Source organism: Antechinus flavipes, chromosome 5, assembly GCF_016432865.1.
Source record: "Antechinus flavipes isolate AdamAnt ecotype Samford, QLD, Australia chromosome 5, AdamAnt_v2, whole genome shotgun sequence".
Lineage (NCBI taxonomy): Eukaryota > Metazoa > Chordata > Mammalia > Dasyuromorphia > Dasyuridae > Antechinus > Antechinus flavipes.
The window spans coordinates 31,473,364-31,494,215 of NC_067402.1; positions in this window are offsets into that span (position 1 = coordinate 31,473,364).

Here is a 20,852-nt window from a genome sequence, read left to right on the forward strand (position 1 = left end):
CTTCAGTTTGGCTACATTTACTGACTCCAGACAAAAGAGAGGGCCCTGTGTTTGTGGGTGTGTGAGGAGTATCCTAGCAGCATCCTATTGGCTCATCTATTGAGCCCTATGTCTTGAGAGAGACAGACACAGAAAGAGATAAAGACAGAGACAGAGATACAGAGAAAGAGTCAGAAAAAGAGTAAAAGAGAAGAGAGAAAAGTGAGATAGAGACAGAGACAAAAGGACAGACAGAGACTGAGGGATAATGGAAGAGGGAAGGAGAGAGAGAGACAGAGAAAAGAGAGGAAGACAGAAACAGTGAGAAACAGAGATAGATAGATGGACAGAGCAGAGAGAATGAAGGAAGGGAGAAGGACAAAGAAAGAGAAAAGGCGGGAGGGAGAAGAGAGACAGAAAGACACACAGAGAGAAACAGAGGAACAGAGACAGAAGTACAGATAGAGAGAAGAGAGAGGAAACAGAAACAGAGACAGAGAAACAGAACAACAGAGACAAAAGGACAGAGAGGAGAAAACAGAGACAAAGAGAATGGAGGAAGGGAGAAGAATAAAGGAAGAGGAAGAGACAGAAAAGTGGAGACAGAGACAGAAAGAAGGGGAAAATGTCACTATTAAAGCCAATTTAGTATTTCCTATTTCATTCTCCAGAAGTTCACCATGTTAAAAAGCATTTATTAATTTGTTCTTCAAGTAAGAGATATATGCCTTTTCTATATGCCTTTTCTCTAACTCTTACAATTGTGGGAATTGAATCAGGAAGTGGCAAGACAATTTTTCCTATGTCATATAACACAACATTTTAAATCATTTTTTAAAAAATACGATACCCCTCCTTGAATCTCTTGCACCCAAAACATTTTTTTTGCATTCAAAAAAGAAACAGGCCTGTTAAATACTTTCTATATAAGATCAAAATAATTTTTTTCCCAGAGAAGAGGTGGCTGTCACAGAGATGATGAAGTGGCCAGAATACTGAACTTTGAATCAGATCAGGTTTGGTTCCTGATTCAGACATTCCCTGGCTGTATGATCATAGTCAAATCACTCAAATCCCATAAGCCTCAGTCACCACCTATATAAAATAGAGTTAATGGAACAACATTTAATCTTACAAGATGTAAAGCTCTTTCTAGGTGTTGGCTAGTATTTTTTCACCTCCTGTGCTTTGAAAAGTTCATTGATGCAATAATTTTATCGCTCCTTATTATGCATTTTTAGTTTGATCTCTATCATATATGATTTCCTTCTCCTAAATTAGATCAAATCTTTTGGAACAGCTGGGCTGCTGTCACTGAAGCAGAAAAAGACTGGGTGATATTTACTAAGCCACATATTAAGACATAACACACTGCTTCCAGATGTTCCCCTTATTGACAAACCAAGTGTTCAAAACACTCTCTCACACACACACAAATTGTAGAGATTTTATATTCCCCTCCCGGAACAAGACAGAAAAAATTTGCAATGAATTTCTTTTTAGCAATGGACAAAAAGGTCTTGTCGAATATATTTAAGTAACCTCCATATTTCAGGGCAAAATGCTTACTTGTATTCTCTATGGAGTAAGATTTCCACCCCTACATAAGTTGCCAATCAATTCTAAATGTAAATCCTAGCTACTAAAGTAACAAGAGAATTAATATCAAAAAAATTAAATCAAACCTGGCATTTTGTAGTTATAGTGGTCACCCGAGAAGTACACTCTCTTTTGAAGCAGATTATCAGTTTATCTGCCAAAAATAGCCTTAGAAAATTTCCCAAGGCACTGAGATTCTTAGTAACTTATCCAAAGTTACACCGATACATTAAATACTAATTGACAAATATTAATTACCAATATGTGCTACACACCATGCTAAGTATTAGGTATACAAAAAGAGACCAAAAAAAAAAATAGTCCCTACCCTCAAGAAGCTCACAAATCAAATGGGAGAGACAACAAATTAATATGTAACAAGAAGTTATAGACAAAATAGCCAGGAAATAACAAAGGAAGTCACAAAAGTTAAGAGGAGTTGGGAAAGGCTTCCTATAGAAGTTAAATTTTTAACTGGGACTTAAGAAAGCCAAAGAAGTCAGTAGATGGAGATGAGGAGGGCATGGGGAATATTGCAGGAATGGAGAAAAAGCAGAGAAGATCCCAGAGCTGAGAAAAAAATGTTTTCTTCAAGGAATCACAAGGATATCAGTAAACTAAATTAAAAAGTATAAGATGGGGAGTAAGATGTAAGAAGACTAGAAAAGTATGTGTGAGAGTGGTACAAAGCAATGAAACACTTTGATTGCTGAAGAAAAGATTGTGTATTTCATCCTGGAGGCAATATGGAGCCCTTAGAGTTTATTGAGTAGATGATGACAAGAATGAAGGTCAAGATGGCATAGTAGAGGCAGGTACTTGATCAACCTCTCTCTCAAACTGCTCCAAATTCCTTTAAATAATGATTCTGAACATGTTTTAGAGCATCAGAACAGGAAATAACAAGAGACAGAATAGGACATTTTCCAGATGAAGGCAACTTAGAAGCTCAGCAGAAAAGATCAGAGACACTGGGATGGGAGTCCAGCAGCTGTCCTAGTGCAGGTCCTACCAGCCCAGTCCAGCCCAGGCCCAGCCCCAGCCTGACCTCTGAAACAACAACAGTGCTGGAAGCTTCCAGACTTCTCAGTCCATGGACATCAAGGAGGATTCAGAAAGTCATCATCAGAGAGGTTCTATGACATGAGGGTAGGAATCTGACTTGCAGTCCTCCCAGCATCAGCAAAGTAGAACTCTGAATCTTAAAGTTCCAGTAGGGCGGGGACCCTCCTAACAATTTCAGGGCAGAAAAGAGTGCCTGGATCAGATTCCTATAAGTATCTCTGAAAAGAGCTGCACAAAACCCCTGAAGCTTGGGACACCTTGGAAACAGAGCCCTACTTTAACAAAGAGTTAAAAACCAAATAAATAGGCTAGGAAAATGAACAGATAAGAGAAAACATTTCTGATCATAGAAAGTTACTATGGTGACAAGAGGATCAAAACAGACACTCAGAAGATGATAGCAAATCAAACTCCTACATCCAAAGCCTCCAAGAAAAATAGAAATTTGACTCATGCCATAAAAAAGCTCAAAAGGGATTTTGAAAATCAAGTAAGAGAGAGAGAAGAAAAAATAAGGAAAGATAATGGTGCCAAAGGAAATACAAAAAGTTAATGGAGAGAAGAATGCCTTAAAAAGCAAAATCGGTCAGTTGGGAAAAGAAATACAAAAATTCACTGAGTAAAATAATTCCTTAAAAATTAAAGTTCAGCAAATGGAAGTTAATGACTATGAGAAATCAATATACAATAAAGAAAAAGAAAAAAAAGAGAAAATACACAATAATGTGAAATATCTCATTAAAAAAACAGCTGACCTGGAAAATAGATCCAGGAGAGATAATTGAAAATTATTGGTCTACCTGAAAGTCATGATAAAAAAAAAAATGCTTGCATATCAACTTTCAAGAAATTATCAAGGAAAAGTGGTTCTATTCTAGAACCAGAGAGTACAATAGAAATTGAAAAAATCTACTGATCACTTTCTGAAAGAGATCCCAAAATGAAAATTTTGAGGAATCTTATAGTCAAATTCTGGAATTCCCAGGTCAAGGAGAAAATATTGCAAGCAACCAGAAGAAATAATTCAAGTATAATGGAGCCACAATCAGGATAGCATATGATTTAGCAGCTTCTAAATACATATTCTACATTGGAATATGATATTCTAGAGAGTAATGTATTACAATTAATAATCATCTATCCAGAAAAACTGAATATAATCCTTCAGAATAGGTGATGACATAGTCAGACATGCACTTTAGAAAAATCACTTTGGTGGAAGAATGGAGAATGGTTTGGAATGAAGATAGACCTGAGGCAAACAGGTCTACCAGTTGGCTATTGCAATAATGAAATCATGAGAATCAGCATCAGGTGGTATTAAATAGGAGAAGGTGGTATATTGTAGAGATAATGCAATGTCAAATAAATTGATTCCTGATATCATTGAATATGTTTGGGGGGATGAAAAGTAGTAAGATATTGAGGATGACATGTATATTACAACTCTGAGAGCCTGGGAGGGTGTTATTGCATTCCATAATAATAGAGAATATGGGAGGGGGAGTTGTTAGGGAAAAGATAAAGAGTTTGATTTTGGACATGTTGAGTTTAAGATGCTTATTGGACATACGGTTTGAGAAATCTGGAAGGCAGTTAGAGATATGACACTAAAGTATGGAGAGAGGTTAGGAAGGATAATTAGATTGAGAATTATCAGTGCATGGATGGTATTTAAATCCACAAAAGCTAAAGAGTGATATTATATATAAGTGAAATATTATAGATGAAGAAGAAAAAAAGGTGAAGGACAGAATTCTATGAACTTCCTATGGCTAGAGGGTATGACCTGGATAAAAATTCAACAGAGAAGAATGAAGAGTGGGTCAGAGAGGTTAAAAAAAAAAAAAGGTCTAGAGAAAAAAAGAGCATCTAGAATAAGAGAATGATTAACAGTATCAAATGCTATTTAAGGTCAAGAAAATGATGATTGAGGAAAAGTAACTGGATTTGACAATTAAAAGGTCATTGTGTAATAATGAAGTTGGAAGCCAGATCATAAAGAGTTAAAAAAAAGGGTGAGAAAAGAGAAAGTGAAGGCACCTCTGGTAGATGGTCTTTTCAAGGGATTTAACTCCAATGGGCACAAAAGAAACAATTGCAAGATCAAGTGAGGTTTTTTGAGGATGGGAGAGATATATACATGTCAATAGGCAGCAGAGAAGGAGCCAGCAGACCTGGAGGATTTGAAGATGAATAATAGGATGGGAGTAACAGAAGGCCCAATTGGCTGAAGGAGATGGGATGGAATGAGATCACTTAAGAAGGTAAAGAGTTCTTCTTGGCAAGGAGTAAAGCCATTTCTCTATGTAAGACAGGAATGAAAAGGAAATAGTGACAGAAGGCATATGAGTGACATTAGATGAGGAAGAAAGGCAAAAAGGAAGTTTATGGTGAATGGCCTTCATTTTTTCTATAAAATAGGAGGCAAGATTCTCAGGTAAGAGTGTGGGAGGAGAAGGAAGTCTGGGTGGTTTGCGAATAAATGAAGAGGTATGCAACATAAGGATGTAGCTAGTATGTAGGACTTGACCCCAAGTCAGCCTGATTCCAGGATCTGTTCTTAATCATTATGCCATACTGCCTGTTATTAACATCAACATAGTACTTTAGAGCTAACATACATAGTGCTTTATAGCAAACATTTATATAAGACTTTAAGACTTGCAAGAGAAGTAGCATCCATAATCTCAGCCCTGTGAGAGAGATAATACAGACATTATCTTCATTTTACCAATAAGGAAACTGAAACACATAAACATAAATAAGCCTCAATTTCCACATCTACAAATAGGAATAATAATAGCACCTAATGTTCCTTTTTGTTGTTTCTTAATTAATTTTGTTCTAATTTTTGAATGCTTTTATGTTTTGAGCCAAGTTTTGACTCCTTTTTCATGTGCTTATTTCACATCAGAATCACAGAATTTAAAAGTTGCCAGAGACTTTGGTGGACATCTAATCCAAATCATACACAAAAGGGATCCCCACTATATATGTTTTTGACTTTTTTTTCAAATAACTATTCAATTTTATTTTTTTATTTAAAAGCAACATTATGTTTATTAAATTCCTTTTAAAAAGAAAGAGAAGCATTTACTAGCATTAAGCAATTTGCATCAAAGTCTAAATTTTGGTTAAATTTAGCACTAAAAGGGGCAAATTAGAAATTGAATTTGGTGACTAATGTCGCAATCTGGTTGGTTTAAATCCTTCCATTAAGTTAAACACTTATTGAACTCTTAGTATATTGTGCTAGGCATCGGGCCTGGCACAATCTCCCCATCTTCATCTCACATCACTCAGATGCCTGTTATCCACCCATCTCACGTGGAGCAGCGGTCCTCTCCTTGGCAATACAAACTACTCTGAAGCACAAGTCAACCCAATCCTGTCTTCTCCACCCACTCTATCATCACCACTCCCTCATTAATCTTGGATCTCTCCTGTCTGCTGGCTGTTTCCCTAACATCTCCACAGAAGGAACAGATGGCTGGTGCAAAAGTATGTAATGTCACATTCGGAGATGAAACACTACCTTCCGGTAAGTAGCATCCATGTACAGCGTGCATGTGGAATGGAGAGTGCATGGAGAGGAATGAGATGAAATGTTTTTAAAAGAAGCCTGCAGCCAGATTGTAGAAGGGTTTAAATGTTAAGGTAAGCACATTTTATTTTATTCCAGAGGCAGTAAAGATTTACTGCAGACACTGTGATACGATCAGATCTATGCTTATTAAGATGATCTTGACAGATTATATATTTATAAAAAACTATAAGGAAGATGACCAGATTTTGGATGATTGTGACTATTACTGCCATCTAGATAAAGGAATATAGACTCTCCCCACACAACCCTCACCATTCCCCCTCTGAAAAAAAGGTTATACCAGAAAACATGCTTTCAGTTCTTCTTGGAGTTCCAAAAGTTAGAAGCTATTTCAGTGAACTCAAATCTATCGAACAAATAAATATAGGTATCCAGGACACATTTTATTTTCTATAAAGTTACTAAATCATGCTTTATTGATTTTATGCTAGGACTTAAATCATAAGTTTGGAGGTGGAAGGGAGGTTACACATCATCTCGTACTTGTTTTAAGGATGGAGAAACTGATTTCCAGAGAAATGTCTTGTCTGAAGTCAAACTGATAGTAAACCACAAAGCCAGAAGACTGACTAAGGCCCTTTAACTCCAAATCCAATCTTCTTTTTGGTGTACCAAAAATCACTAGCTCATAGGTTTCTAAAATTCAGGCTATTTTCTTTTCTACATATATATTTAATATATGTGAACTTATATTCATATATCATTTCTAAATACAGCCAACATTCCTATTCTATTTTGCCTTGCAGTAAGAGTTTGAAGGCTCATACATATTCCCCGTAGGCAGTGTGGCCTAATAAAACAGTAGATTTGGCAACAGAATACCTAGACCTGAATCTTGGCTCTACCACTTGCTACCCAAGCATATTTGGAAAATCAGTTTAACCTCTACTTCTAATCCTCAACTGTAAAATTTGAACTATGGAAGAAAATGATCTCTAGAGTCCATAGATGCTATGATTTTATATCGAATGTATCAAAAATATAAATATCCAGCTAATCTCAGTCCCTTTCTTCATTATTGTCATGTTAACACATTAGGTCATTTGTTGAAATTAAAATGATGGAAAACTGGGGCCTGAACAACAGCAGCAGTAAATTTATATTCTCCTTCCCCCTTTCCAGCAAATGAAATTCTGAGAATTAAACCCACTCCAAAAAATGGCAGAAAAGTGAACTTTCTTAAATTTTCACCTCTGTGGGCTCAAGAAAATTTTAAATTCCTTCCATCCTAAACTTAAACTCTACCCAATAAATGAATAAAACATGGCAGGAAGGATTCAGTAGCCCAGATGTCACCCCCTGTAGATTCTTTGCCGCTGCTGAGGCAAGGCTGATAGGTCAAAGCTGGGCCGGGAGGAAAAGGGTAAGAATTCTTGGCAGATGTTCTCCATCTTTGCTTGAAAATGATATTACCAGATGTCTTCCTTCTTTCCTATAATCCCAAAATAGATCAAGTCTTCAAGATAAATAAAGAAGAAAGAGGATGCAGTAAGGAAGGAAACCTCCCTGAGTCCTGCTGTGAAGCAGGGCTATCAATGATCTTGATAAAGTAAATGGGAAATTTCTCTTGATAAACTAATACCTGAGTCTTTTCAGAAGCCATTTGGAACCAGGCAACCAGAGCCAAGGTCATTTTTCTTCCAAAGCCTGAGGAGCTTAACCCACCATAGATACAATTTCTTATGAGATCTCATGGGGACCATTCATCCTCTTTGCCATTCTTTCCCCACTGGTCTCTCCCTTTCCTGGAAGTTCACTATATGTATTTATAGCTCCCTTTCTGCTCTATCTGACCCTCTCCCACCACTTGGAACAGAGAGGCTTTGGCTCCACATAGAGGACAAGAATTCAAAAGGAATTAACCAATCATGGCAGGAAGGGAAAGACGTAATGCCCAAGGTCAAGAACTTACTGGGAAGGACACATACCTTTCAGTTAATAGTAACATGAACTGAAGGGGTCAAGGTCAGAATGAGAAGCAGCTAAGTAGTAAGATGAACACCTTACACTCCTGATTTTGCCTTTCTTTGTATCCTCAGCATTTAACACAAAGCCTGGCACATAATAGGTGCTTGATAAATTCTAATTATTGACTCACCATTCAAGTCTACATCCTACTCCACAAGCAATGAGCTAGTCAAAGAAAGAAGGGATTAGACATCCCTACCATTATATGGCCTTGTAAAGAAAAGCACTGGCTATAAGAATCTCAGTCTGTCCTTTGTCCAGGCCCATTAATTCTTGCCCAATTTTTCTGAATTGCATGAGTCAGATATTAGCTGGAAATTGTGTTGTAGTATCTACTTTCCTTAACTGCTTGCAGTGTAAATGGCCATGGGGAGAGGAGGAGAAAGGAAGAAGCAAAAGGAAAGAAGGACAGAGAAAAGGGAAAAGGGGAGAGCAAGGGATTTATAAAGGAACAGAACTCTGAATTTTCTAACCTCCTGGATTCACATCAACCTATTTATGACCAAGCTGTTTAGGTCTGGGGTAAATTGTAGGTACAAGGTTCATAATGAAGGGAAAAGAAAGGTATAAGCATTTACTAAATACCTACTATGTGCTACACTGTGATAAGCACTTTTACAAATATCTCTTTGGTATTTGCCTTGTAATGCATTAGTATAAAGAAAGATTTTAATACCACTTGAAGAACAACATAGATGACTAGATATCTCCACACACACACATATTCCATTCTCATATGAGTTTCCATTTGCTGCCTTGGTCAAAAATCTGCTATTAGTTGTATTTTCTTTCTTTTAGCCTTGAGTGCTGTCCATCCATTATGTCATTTGAAGCTCATAAATCCTCTGTGGGATACATGCTGTTATCATCATCCCATTCTATTTTAGAAAACAAAAAATCAAGGTACAAAAAGTTTGAGTGCTCGTCCAGAGTCACATAGCTTATATGTAAAGAAGGATTCAAATCATGTCTTCCTGACTCCAAATGCAAAGCAATGTCTATCTATGTCTATGGGCTCACCTGCTGAGGTAGAAGAAACATCCCTTATTCCTTTCTATCCACCCCATTCACTATGATAACTATCTTAATTCATGTCACACACACACACACACACACACACACACACACACACACACACACACACACACCTCTTAGGCAGAGCCAAATCTGTTCTGAAAGAAACATTAGTCTCACCCATTACTCACCCCTTCCCAATATCACATGAAGCTTGTTACATTGAGGAATACTTGGAAAAGTCACATTGAGAAGCTGTTAGAAAGACCAAAAATATTCACATAAACTTGATGATAATTTTTAACTCATTTTTGAATGGCAATTTGAGATTTACAAAGCAATTTTTTTAATCCCATATAAGGGAGGTGAAACAAATATAATCCTCCCTTCCTACAAAAGGAAAACTGACTCAAAAGGGTTAATGAAGCTTAAGTCACAGGATTAAGCTCAAACCCCCCAACATTGCCATCTACTGCCTATTTGACCTTGGACACACTGCCTCCCCTCAGTTTCTTTGTTAAAAAAAAAAAAAGAAAGAAAGAAAGAAAATTAAAAGCTTAAATCAGGTGATTTCAAAGGTATCTCCCAGCTATTATTCCTATAATCTTGGAAAAGGCAAATGACATACAACTAGTAAGTTTTAGTGTCAACTCTTTTGATTCCAATCCTGAGGTTGCTGTTGTTGTTTTTTAAGTTAGTAAATTTTATCCACTTATATTCAATTTTTGAAACTGGTTTTTATACTTTTCTATTAACAGATTATTTCCATGGCTCACCATCCCTTTAATACTTTCCTTTCTCTTACTTTTTTTTTCCTACTGATTCTCAGACATGGTATCTTTTCACAAACTCCCTAACTCTATAGGTCATCTGAAAACCAAATTTAGAAATTGCCACCATGTGCCACTGTTGAAGAACAAATGAGGGGAAAACATAAATAGCTGAATCTTCAGTCAGTAACTTACAGTCAGCAAGAGGATTAGTCATTTAAATCATCTCCTTGAATAGTGACTTATGGCTATTTCTTCCTTCACTATTTCTCATGACAATCCATTTGGTAGAGCCAAGGGAGGATGATTAATTTCAATTTAGAGAAGAGGACCCTGAGGCAAGGAGCTAAATCACACACTTCAAGATTATAACTTGGGTCTCTTGGTATTCTGACCTATTCTTGATTTTACAGAGAACAGCTGCTCCTCTCTTTTACTATAGTCCCTTTCATCAGAGCAATCCTTAGACATTGGTGGGGTCAGTGACAAAATAATGGAAACACTAAGAAGTTCCCATTAGCTCCAAGAAAATACTTTTCCTATCAACTACCAGACACCTGAAATTTCTCCATTATAGCTTCATTCATTTAGTTTAAAATGTGGAATCTGATTATGGCAAAATACTCGTGGAAGAAAATAACATCTTCAGCTATTGTTAGTTTTTATTAGTAGTAATAGTAAACTTCTAATATTATTATTATTATTAATTTTTCAGCACCTTCCCTTCTCATTGCACATATTACTCCTTTTAGCTAGGGATGTTTCCCAAGAACTTTAAATACTCTTTTATACATACACACACACACACACACACACACACACACACACACACACACACTCATATACTCTCCCTCTGTGTGTGTATCTGTCTTTATCTTTCTCTCTAAAGAGAGCCTCCCATGGATTTAATTATCTTTTCTATGCAAATAACTCCCAGATCTACATATCTAGCCTGAATTTTTAGTCATCAAATGCCTGTTAAACATTTCAAACTTCATTTCTTGGAGACACCTGAAATTCAACTCATTCGAAACTAAACTTTCTTTTCCACTAAACCCTTCCCTCTTTCAAATCTCATTTCTTGCAAAAGCATCAACATCCTTCTAGTGTCTCAAGTCCATAAAAACATTATCTTCCTCTCCTAAATCTCCCTCATCAAAAATATCCAATTAATTGCCACATTATTCTAGCATCAAAACATGTCATCTCTGACCCTTCTTTCCATTAGCATCCACCTTAGTTCAGGCTCATGATTTTTCACTTAGATTATTTCAATAGTCTCCTGATTAGTCTACCTGCCTCAAGTCTCCTACCACTCTACTCCACTTTGGACTGCCAAAATGATTTCCCTTAAGTCGAGATCTCATCATGTGACACCTCTAGGGAGTCTATTCTAGGAACTTATTTACACAACAATCCTCAGGAGACTGGCCAGTGTCTCATGAGATACCACATATAAAGCACTTTGCAAAACTTAAAGCACAATGTAAACATAAACTGTTATTATTATATTTTTTTCTTACCTTTGTAATTCAACTTAGTTTTTACTTAGTTTTTTACTGCCCTACACAATCTGGTCTCAACCTAGCTTTCCAAAATCATTGAGCCTCATTCCCTCTTCTGTACTCTAGGATACACCAATCAAACTGGTGTTCTCTCTGTTCTTTCCTCATAACACTCCCATCTACAGTTTCAGTACCTTTGTACTGGCTACCCGGAACCTAAAAGTTCCTCTCCTTTTCTGCCTCTATTTCACAGAATTATTCTCTTCTTTAAGATAAATCCTGGACATCATCTGCATAAAGCCTTTCTAGATCCCCATTCTGCAATTTTCACTCAACTACTTTGTCAATATTTGTATTTATTCTCTTTATATTTAGGCTGTATGTTTGTATGTGTGTGTGTGTGTATGTGTGTGTATGTATATGTCTCTGTGTTTATGCATATATATGTGGGAGGGTCTATGCATATGTATGGGGGCATGTATTTATCGCTTCCATTTTAAACTCATTAAGAATAGAAATTGTTTCATTCTTTGTATTTCTATCCCAAGCACAGTATTTGGTACATAGTAAGACTTACTAAATACTTGATGACAGAATGATTGAGTAGGTTTTTATATAATAAAGAGAATAAGAGTATCTTATTGGATAAAGGAAAAGAGAAATGACAAAGATAAAGTTCATATTAATTGCCCAAGGTTAGCTTCTTTTTAATGCTGAAATCTTCATAGAACCCATTGTAATTTTTAAAAGAATTACTGGTTCATTCACCCTACAGTTATTTATGGATAGTTAACCACATGATTTCTAGGGAGAGTTGGGTTATAAGATAGTTTGACCATTAGGGGGTTGATAGCTTGCTTTCTGATATTTATTTATAAGATTACATTATAGTAGAGACTTAATAAATAACCATATTTTTTTTCTATTAGACAAGTAATAATAACAACAAAACACATTATTGTAGGTATTATTAGCTTTGTTTTAGTGATGAAGAGACAAGGAATTTGCCCCGTGCCAGAAGCAGGGCGCGCGCATTTTGGTTGATTTGAGGTCCGGTTTCCTTTCCACTATAATGTCCTCTCCTGAATAATAGCTGACATTTACATAATACTTTTATATAAATTGCAAAGCGCCTTATCTAAACACTACAGCCTTAATCATTAAATGTACAACTTGAGGATTTATATTGCAATAGGTGTTGTGCCACAGTTCCCTTTTAATGTCGTGACCCAATTTCCCTAATTGTGCTATTCAGTTACTTTGCCTCAGGTTATAATCATTCCCTCTTAATGTTTGATGGGATAAAAGTCTTTATCCATTATAGACATCATTAGACTATCAGGAACCTCTCTGGTACCTCCCTCCATTATGTCATCCTAGGTGCCTCCCCTCATTAGGTCATCCCCATCCAGGTGCCTTCCTTCATTAGGTCATCCCCATCTCAGGTACCTCCCCCATTATGTCATTATTCTTGTAACCCTATAAAAGAATCTTGTGTCCGACATTCACTTCTGGATTCTTGGACACGATAGTGTCATCCAGCCCTGGTACCAAACCATGGATCCATTTGATCCCAGTAAATCTCTCCCTTTCAAATAAAATATTAAATTGTTCTCTAATCTCTATCCTGCCTCAGTTTCTCCGGCATTACATAGGGAGAGAGGTTTGTCCACATTTTTGGGGGTTCTCTTTTCTATGAGTTTATTTTTAAGGAGATAGGACCTTCCACCTGAACAACCGATGAACTCAAGCAGAAAGAAGGGGATTTGGTTTGATGTCTTTTTCCCAAGGACAGATACTAATTGAGAGCTCCATTAGTATCAGAGCACTTCACCGTGTATATATAAGAAAGCTATAAATAGACTCTGACTGGATAGCATCTGCAATTCTTTAGGTCTGGAAGAGGATCAGTTAGGGCAGGTCATTTACAGGAGTTAAGGGTGTCAGCATTTCTTTAATGAATGCCAGATGGAGCAAACACCATTATCAGAAATTCGGTATACCCAGGTTATGATTGGCAGGAAATTGTGCCATTTGACCACATTTTCTGAAATTGAAATGTACCCAGACTTATTCAGGCAGGAGTACAATGGTCATTAACTGATCACATCCCCCAGATGATAGAAAACATTATTACATTAATATATGCTGGCACATTCCTTGGAGAACATGCTCTTTTCACTCTTGTCTTTTCATGAAAAAGATTTTATTTGTTCTGATTTAGGTCTCAACAACCTGGCCACAAATCTGTCTTTGGGACTACTGGAGAAGAAACCCCAAGGCAAAAAGAGATGTGTTGTCAGGCTTAGCAAATAACATTTTTTGTGTCCCTACTCCAGGAATGGAACTGAAAGGGATTTCCAATATTCCATCTTCTCTTGATAATTATTGAATTTTTTTGAAGATAATAAATAGGACAGAAACTTTTTAGGGGACAAACCCTAATACCTTATATGTTTTACTAAGTCTTCATTCCTGAACTTATTATGAAACAATGCCAAGGCAGGTGATTTTAGGAGCACCTGAGAAGATCCTTGTCTTTGCGGCAAATGAAAAACCTAAGAGACAAAGTTTTGGGGTAATTAATGATCAATTTATTAACTAGGCTGGCTGTTAATAAATTGATGGCCAGTAAGGTTTTTTTGTTTGTTTGTTTGTTTTTGTTTTTAATAACCAAAAACAAAGACACGAAAAGATTGAAAGTCTTAATATACTTTTGGAAAAGGCAAAAATCCTGACAGATGAAAACCACCCCTAATTGGTAAATAATCAATTAGAGAATGAGTTTAAAGTCTTCCACCTCTTCCTGCTGAGAACACATGGATTGATTGTGACACTCACAGTCACCTCCAGTGATCTGGACAAAGGAATCAATCTCTACCCAGATCCCTCTGCTTGGTATTCTCCTTCATGACCTAGGTCACTCTAAAATTGAGTGGAAGGGAACAATGGAATGAGTTAATTGCTTTGGGGCAAAAATTCACCTGGATTAGATGATGTTTATACTCCAAACATAAGTAAGATCTCTTAGTGGGGTGACCCTGAGAATTAGGGCAATCTTCTCTATCAGCCATAATTTATTATTATTATTAATATAGCTTTTTATTTACAAGATGTATGCACGGGTAATTTTTCATCATTGACCCTTGCAAAACCTTTTGTTCCAACTTTTCCCCTTCTTCCCCCCTTCCCTAGATGGCAGGTAGACCAATATATGTTAAATATATTAAAGTATAAGTTAAATACAATATATGTATACATATCCATACAGTTATTTTGCTGCACAAGAAAAATTGGACTTAGAAATAAGGTAAAATTAATCTGAGAAGGAAATCAAAAATGCAAGTGGACAAAAACAGAGGGAGTGGAAATGCTATGTTGTGGTTCACACTCATTTCCCATAGTTCTTTTGCTGGGTGTAGCTGTTTCTCTTCATTATTGAACAAATGGAACTGATTTGGTTCATCTCATTGTTGAAGAGGGCCATGTCCATTAGAATTGATCATCATATAGTATTGTTGCTGAAGTATATAATGATTTCCTGGTCCTGCTCATTTCACTCAGCATCAGTTCATATAGGTCTCTCCAGGCCTTTCTGAAATCATCCTGCTATCAGTCATGATCTTGAGGGATTGGCTGACAGACCTACAGGATCTGGTCCCTGAATGAGGAAATAAAACCCTTGAATGCTAATTGATGATGAACTATTAATATAATAGAAAACGGTCATTTCTTTCATCATCTACAAATTGTTCTCTTTTCCTCCTACTGGGTAACATCTGGAAACAGCACTGATCACTCTACAACAATCTATGGTACAGTGGAATGAGAATACGGGATGTAGAGATAAATGGTTAAATTCTCGTCCAATGATCTTGGCCAAATCACAGCCTGACACTTAGTTTCCTTATTTATACAATGAGGAAATGATAGCACCAATCTCACAAAACTGTTGGGAGGATCAAATGGATAATAAATATGTAAAGTTATTCCAAATATATAAATGTATTTTTATTTGATGACCTATGAACGGCTGTTAAAGACCAGATTCAAAAGATCTTCTCAATCTTTACACTTCTAATTTTTCTGAGGCATTTAAAATAATTCAGCAGCCCTTCTTTCTTAAATCACTCTTCCTTTGGTTTCAGTGGTGCTCCTCAGCCTCCTAGTCCTTCTACTTTGTTTTTTCACAGACTTCTTTATAGTTCCCAAGATGTGAAAATTTCTCTAACATTCTGTCATTCGTCTTCTTTCCATATAATCCTTTCCTTGTGAGTAGATGAAATTCAAATGGTACCTCCTCCTTGAAGTCTCCCATGCTCATTCTATCCATCAAGTTTGTAATAATTTTGTTCCCATTAGGCTCTACATAGTATTATTCCTATGTCCCTAAAAGACACATTATCTTGCCCTTGAAGGCAAGGAACAATCATGACTCAGGTCAGAACAAGGCAGGTCAAAGCTGCCATTCTGAACAGAGTATAATTGGGCTTATGAGGAATCTTATACTTCCATCCCCAATGAGGTAGGAAGACCAAGTATTGAAGGAAAAGATGATAAAGATGATGATGATGATGTTGTTGATGATGATGATGATGATGATCCAGATGGGTTCTGCTACAAGATTTAAAGAGAAAACAAGGAGATGTGCATATGCCAGAAGGAGACATTGTTTACGGGCCCTTAATGGCCAGTGGCAAGTATTACCAAGAGAATGGAACTCCTAGATGAAACAATTCAGTTCATGGTGTTTAGGAAGCTTTAGAGTTTGTTCATAATTTGAAGCCATTCCAGTTCCAATGATCTTGTGATGAAGAGAGCCATTTACACCCAGAGAGAAGACTATGGGAACTCAATATGGATCACAACATAACATTCTCACTCTTTTTATTGTTGGTTGCTTGCATTTTGTTTTCTTTCTCTTTTTTTTCTTTTTGATCAGATTTTTCTTGTCAGCAAGATAATTGTATAAATGTGTATACATATATTGGATTTAACATATTTTAATGTTTAACATATATTGGATTACTTGCCATTTAGGGGAGGGGGTGGGGTAAAAGAGGGGGAAATTTGGAACACAAAGTTTGGCAAGGATCAATGTTGAAAAATTATTCATGCATATATTTTGAAAATAAAAAGCTTTAACAAAAAAAATAATAATTTGAGGCCATTTTCATGAAAGCCAAGTAATTCATAAGATGGGAAAATAGCTATAATAGCTTATTGGCCTGAGAATTTGCACCTGGGTTTTGTTATGACTTGGGATCAACTAACAACTAGAGGTTAGCCCTAAGAAATCTGTTCACTCTCAGAAGCAGTTCAGAAAATGACAGTCTATCTCTTATTTCTTAGTTCCCTAAGTGGTTCCCTAGTGGAAAGAGCTCTGATCTCAGGGCCAAATGAGGCCTAAGCACAAATCCTATCTTTCACACTTATTAACTGTGTGACTGTAAACAAGTGATTTAACATCACTAACCCTTAGTTTCCTGACATGTAAAATGGAGGTAATTGCACCTATAGACTGTGTTTCAAAACAAATGAGATAACATTTGTTTTATACAAACCATAAAGAATCACATATATGGCAGCAGTTCAGCATTCAGCAAAGAATTGGAAACAAAGGAGAGGTCCATAGACTGGGGAATGGCTAAACAAAGCGTGAACAACAAAACATCTATATTGTACCTTCTATATGCCAGGCACCATGCTAAGTGCTTTACAAATTATCTCATTTGATCCTCACAACAACCCTGGGAGGTATGTGCTGTTATTAATCCCGTTTTGTTTCCCTAGAGTCTGATGCAACTTCTCACACGTAGTAGGCACTGAATAAATGTCAAATTGAATTTTATCCAGATTACTAAAATAATCAAAACTCACACCCCAGGAGAACTTCAAATTATCCTGAGTCACAGGGTTACTTCCAAGTTAAGACAAAGGAAATTTTAAACATTTATCCTACATTCATAACAGAAATTGCAGGCATTGAAAACACCAAGTGTAAGCTACCAAGAAGCTTTATCTTTAGGGAAAAAAATTATAAACATTGGAAAATACACGCTTGATACTTCATAATGAAACCAAGAAATGACAAAGCAGCCTTATCATCCCATTTCATCATTATCTGTCTTTGTTTCTAATCTATTATTTATTATTGGACAATAGCAATCGTCTGCCTCACACAAGAGATGGTACAAAAAAAGATCCATCCTGCCCCAGACTTTGTAATCAGAGTTAAAATTGGCCAATTTTGAAGAACAGAATAGGATGAAAAGTCATTCTATTTAGTTGTATTCATTACTGTGAAAGAACAAGAACATGGCTCCAGGTGGTAGAATCAGAAGCTGGATAAGTATAACTACCACCAGAGAGCTCTTTATCCAATCCAACAAACATTTATTAAGCACCAACTATGTACCAAGCACTCTGTCAAGTGCACAATTAATAAAAAATAATAATAATAACAAGCTCTGCCTTTAAAGAGCTTGAAATCTAAAGAAAAGAGATAACAAAAGGGGTAGAAAAGTGGGGGAGATGGAGCATCTTGTTGAGTGGAATTACACTTGGGTGGAATTAGCTAAGCAAAGTGGAGAGAGCTGAGAGTTCCATTTCTGTTCTCTATAAAGGAAGGCTTTAGGAGTTTAGTGTTCCATCCTCCAGCTCTCCAGTCATAAGAGAGCAAGGGTAGGCTGAGAGACATGGTGGCAATCAAGGTTTGATTTGGCAGAAGAATGATGAGTTGAAAAGTGATGAGCTTATCCTAGAAGGGAAATGTTGTTCTGTGTAATTGAAATCATGTAGAGCAGAAGATGAAATGGTTTTGTGCAAACATGTATTTGTTTGTTCAATCTATGCATGGGGAGAAGGGTAACCTTATGCCTCCACATCTCATATTGTTGGAGATATTCCCTTTAACGGATATAACCCAAGATTCTACACACCTTTAAGTTCTGTGGCATGAAATCAGAATTAAACTGGTTTCTGCTTTTAAACTCAAGAACATACATTATATTCAAATCAGGCTAGAGCCATGGGAATTACCAGAAGTCTTATTGTAAAAGTCTATAAACATCAGAACCCATAAAGCCCATATTCAGTAATGGCTCTGGGAAAGGAGGAAGCATCATCAATATTCTGAGATCATCATTATCCCTTTCATACTTAATCCATTATTTATCATTAAACAATATGAACAGTTGGCAATTTCATATATACCACTTGAAGGAATGCAAGGTGCCACAGTTCTGGGAAGACAAAAGACCTAAGTTTGAGCCTCAGGTCAACTGAATACTTAGCATATGGTACAGAGAAAAATTACTTAACCTCCTGTAACTTCCATTTCCTCAAGCATAGAATAAAAATTTGGACCAAATAAGGTTTTCCTTGTCTCTAAATTACTATGATTCTTGACATGAAGATAAGTGTGGTGTTTTTGATGGTAATACTGGCTTCAATTCTCAACTGTATGACCAGGTCATATGAGCTTCAGTTTGCCTTATCTGATAAATAGAAGCAACAATATATGGATACCTTACCTGTATACTGTAAACTCCATAAGAATATCTTATCTAATCTTTCTATCTCTACTAGGGTGTTCTATGCATGAGGTACAAAAGACAAATATCATTATCCTCTGATTAGAAAATACTGAGCTTGTGAATTCCCCTTCCTCTGTTATCCATTCCAGATATAGCTATCTCCCCTATAAGTATTATTTGAGTATCATATGGCAGCTAAGTGGCTAAAGTCAGGAAGACTTCCTGAGTTCAAATTCCAACTCAGACATTTTACTAGCTAGCTGTGTGATCCTAGTCACTTAATCCTATTTGCCTCAGTATCCTCATCTGTAAAATGAGCTGAGTCATTTCAGTATCCCTACCAAGAAAAACCCAAACAGGATCACAAAAAGTAAGATACAGTTAAAATTGACTAAAAAACAAGAAAAAATTTTCTCAAATTCTGTGCAGGAATATAAAATTTAGTTATTCAGATCCACAGTTTATTTGGAGCTTGACAGGGGAAGAAAAGATGGGAAGGAATTTGAGAGAGAGGAGAGGTCATTTGCTTGATTTCCAAACTATCTAATTCACTCATTCCCAAACCATTGTCCAGAAATAGGAAAGGGCAGGTGGATAATAAAGAATATAACATTAGTATGCAGGCATGGGAGTTAAATGCTAAGGACCATGCTTCAGCTTGGATATTATTGTTGTTTCCACACCCATCCACCTGACTCTTCCTTCTGCCATGGAGCTAAAGCCAATTACTCTGAAGCTTCTGGCCGAACTTTCTCGTTTAAAAAACTGCTGTGCTACAAAATCAAGGCCTCTCTCCAAATCGCATGCCTGGTTACAAAGCTAACCCTTGGTTAAAAAGCTGAAGAAGGTATTAGGTTTCGTGGCAGACCTCTAGCTACAAGAAGAACTCTTCCCCATTTGTCAGAAGGAACCTGGAACATTCATGATGGAGTGGGACATCCAAAGCAAACGTCTCCATCAATTGACATTGGGACTTGGGGCATGGAATCAGGCTCACTCGATTCCCTTTTATCTCCTTGTCATCAACAACATTCCCATCCCCAAGTTTGAATTGACTTGACTCTAATATTGTTCTGCTGAGATGATGGTTGGGATCAGCAAAACAGCACTGTTATAAATGTTATGGGCTTCATAAAAACAGTCACGGAGGCTATAAAACAGTAGGTGATTGAAGCTGCAGCAACATCCTCATCATGACTTAGCATGACTTGCCTGAGTAAAGAAACAAATTACAGGTAATTCTTTCCACCTCCATTGTTGAGCAATGAGACACAAAGAATGCAGCGACTATAAAGAAAGAGAGAACAAGCACTTAACTACGAGACAGGAGATGAAATTTGTTCTGGGGATGGATATGATGATTGGTTTACTAGGGAGATGTTAATCATTCAGTCCAACACTGTATCTGATAGGGGAGATATATACACAGACTTATTCATATATGTTTATATATGGACAGGTGCACGAATATACATATGCATGTTTGTTCATTTCGGTCACGTCTGATTTTTTGTGATCCAATTTGGGGATTTCTTGGCCAAGAAATTGGATTAGTTTGCCATTTCCTTCTCCAGCTCATTTTACAGATGAGGAAATTGAGGCAAACAGGGCTAAGTGACGTGTCTAGGGTCACCTAAATGTCTGAGGCTGGATTTAAACTCATAAAGATGAGTCTTCCTGACTTAACTCCAGTATTCTATTCTCTGGGCCACCTACCTGCCCCACATAGAGCTAAGTATATGTGTGTATACATATACATGTGTGTATATGTGTATATGTATATATATAAATAGATGTGTGTACA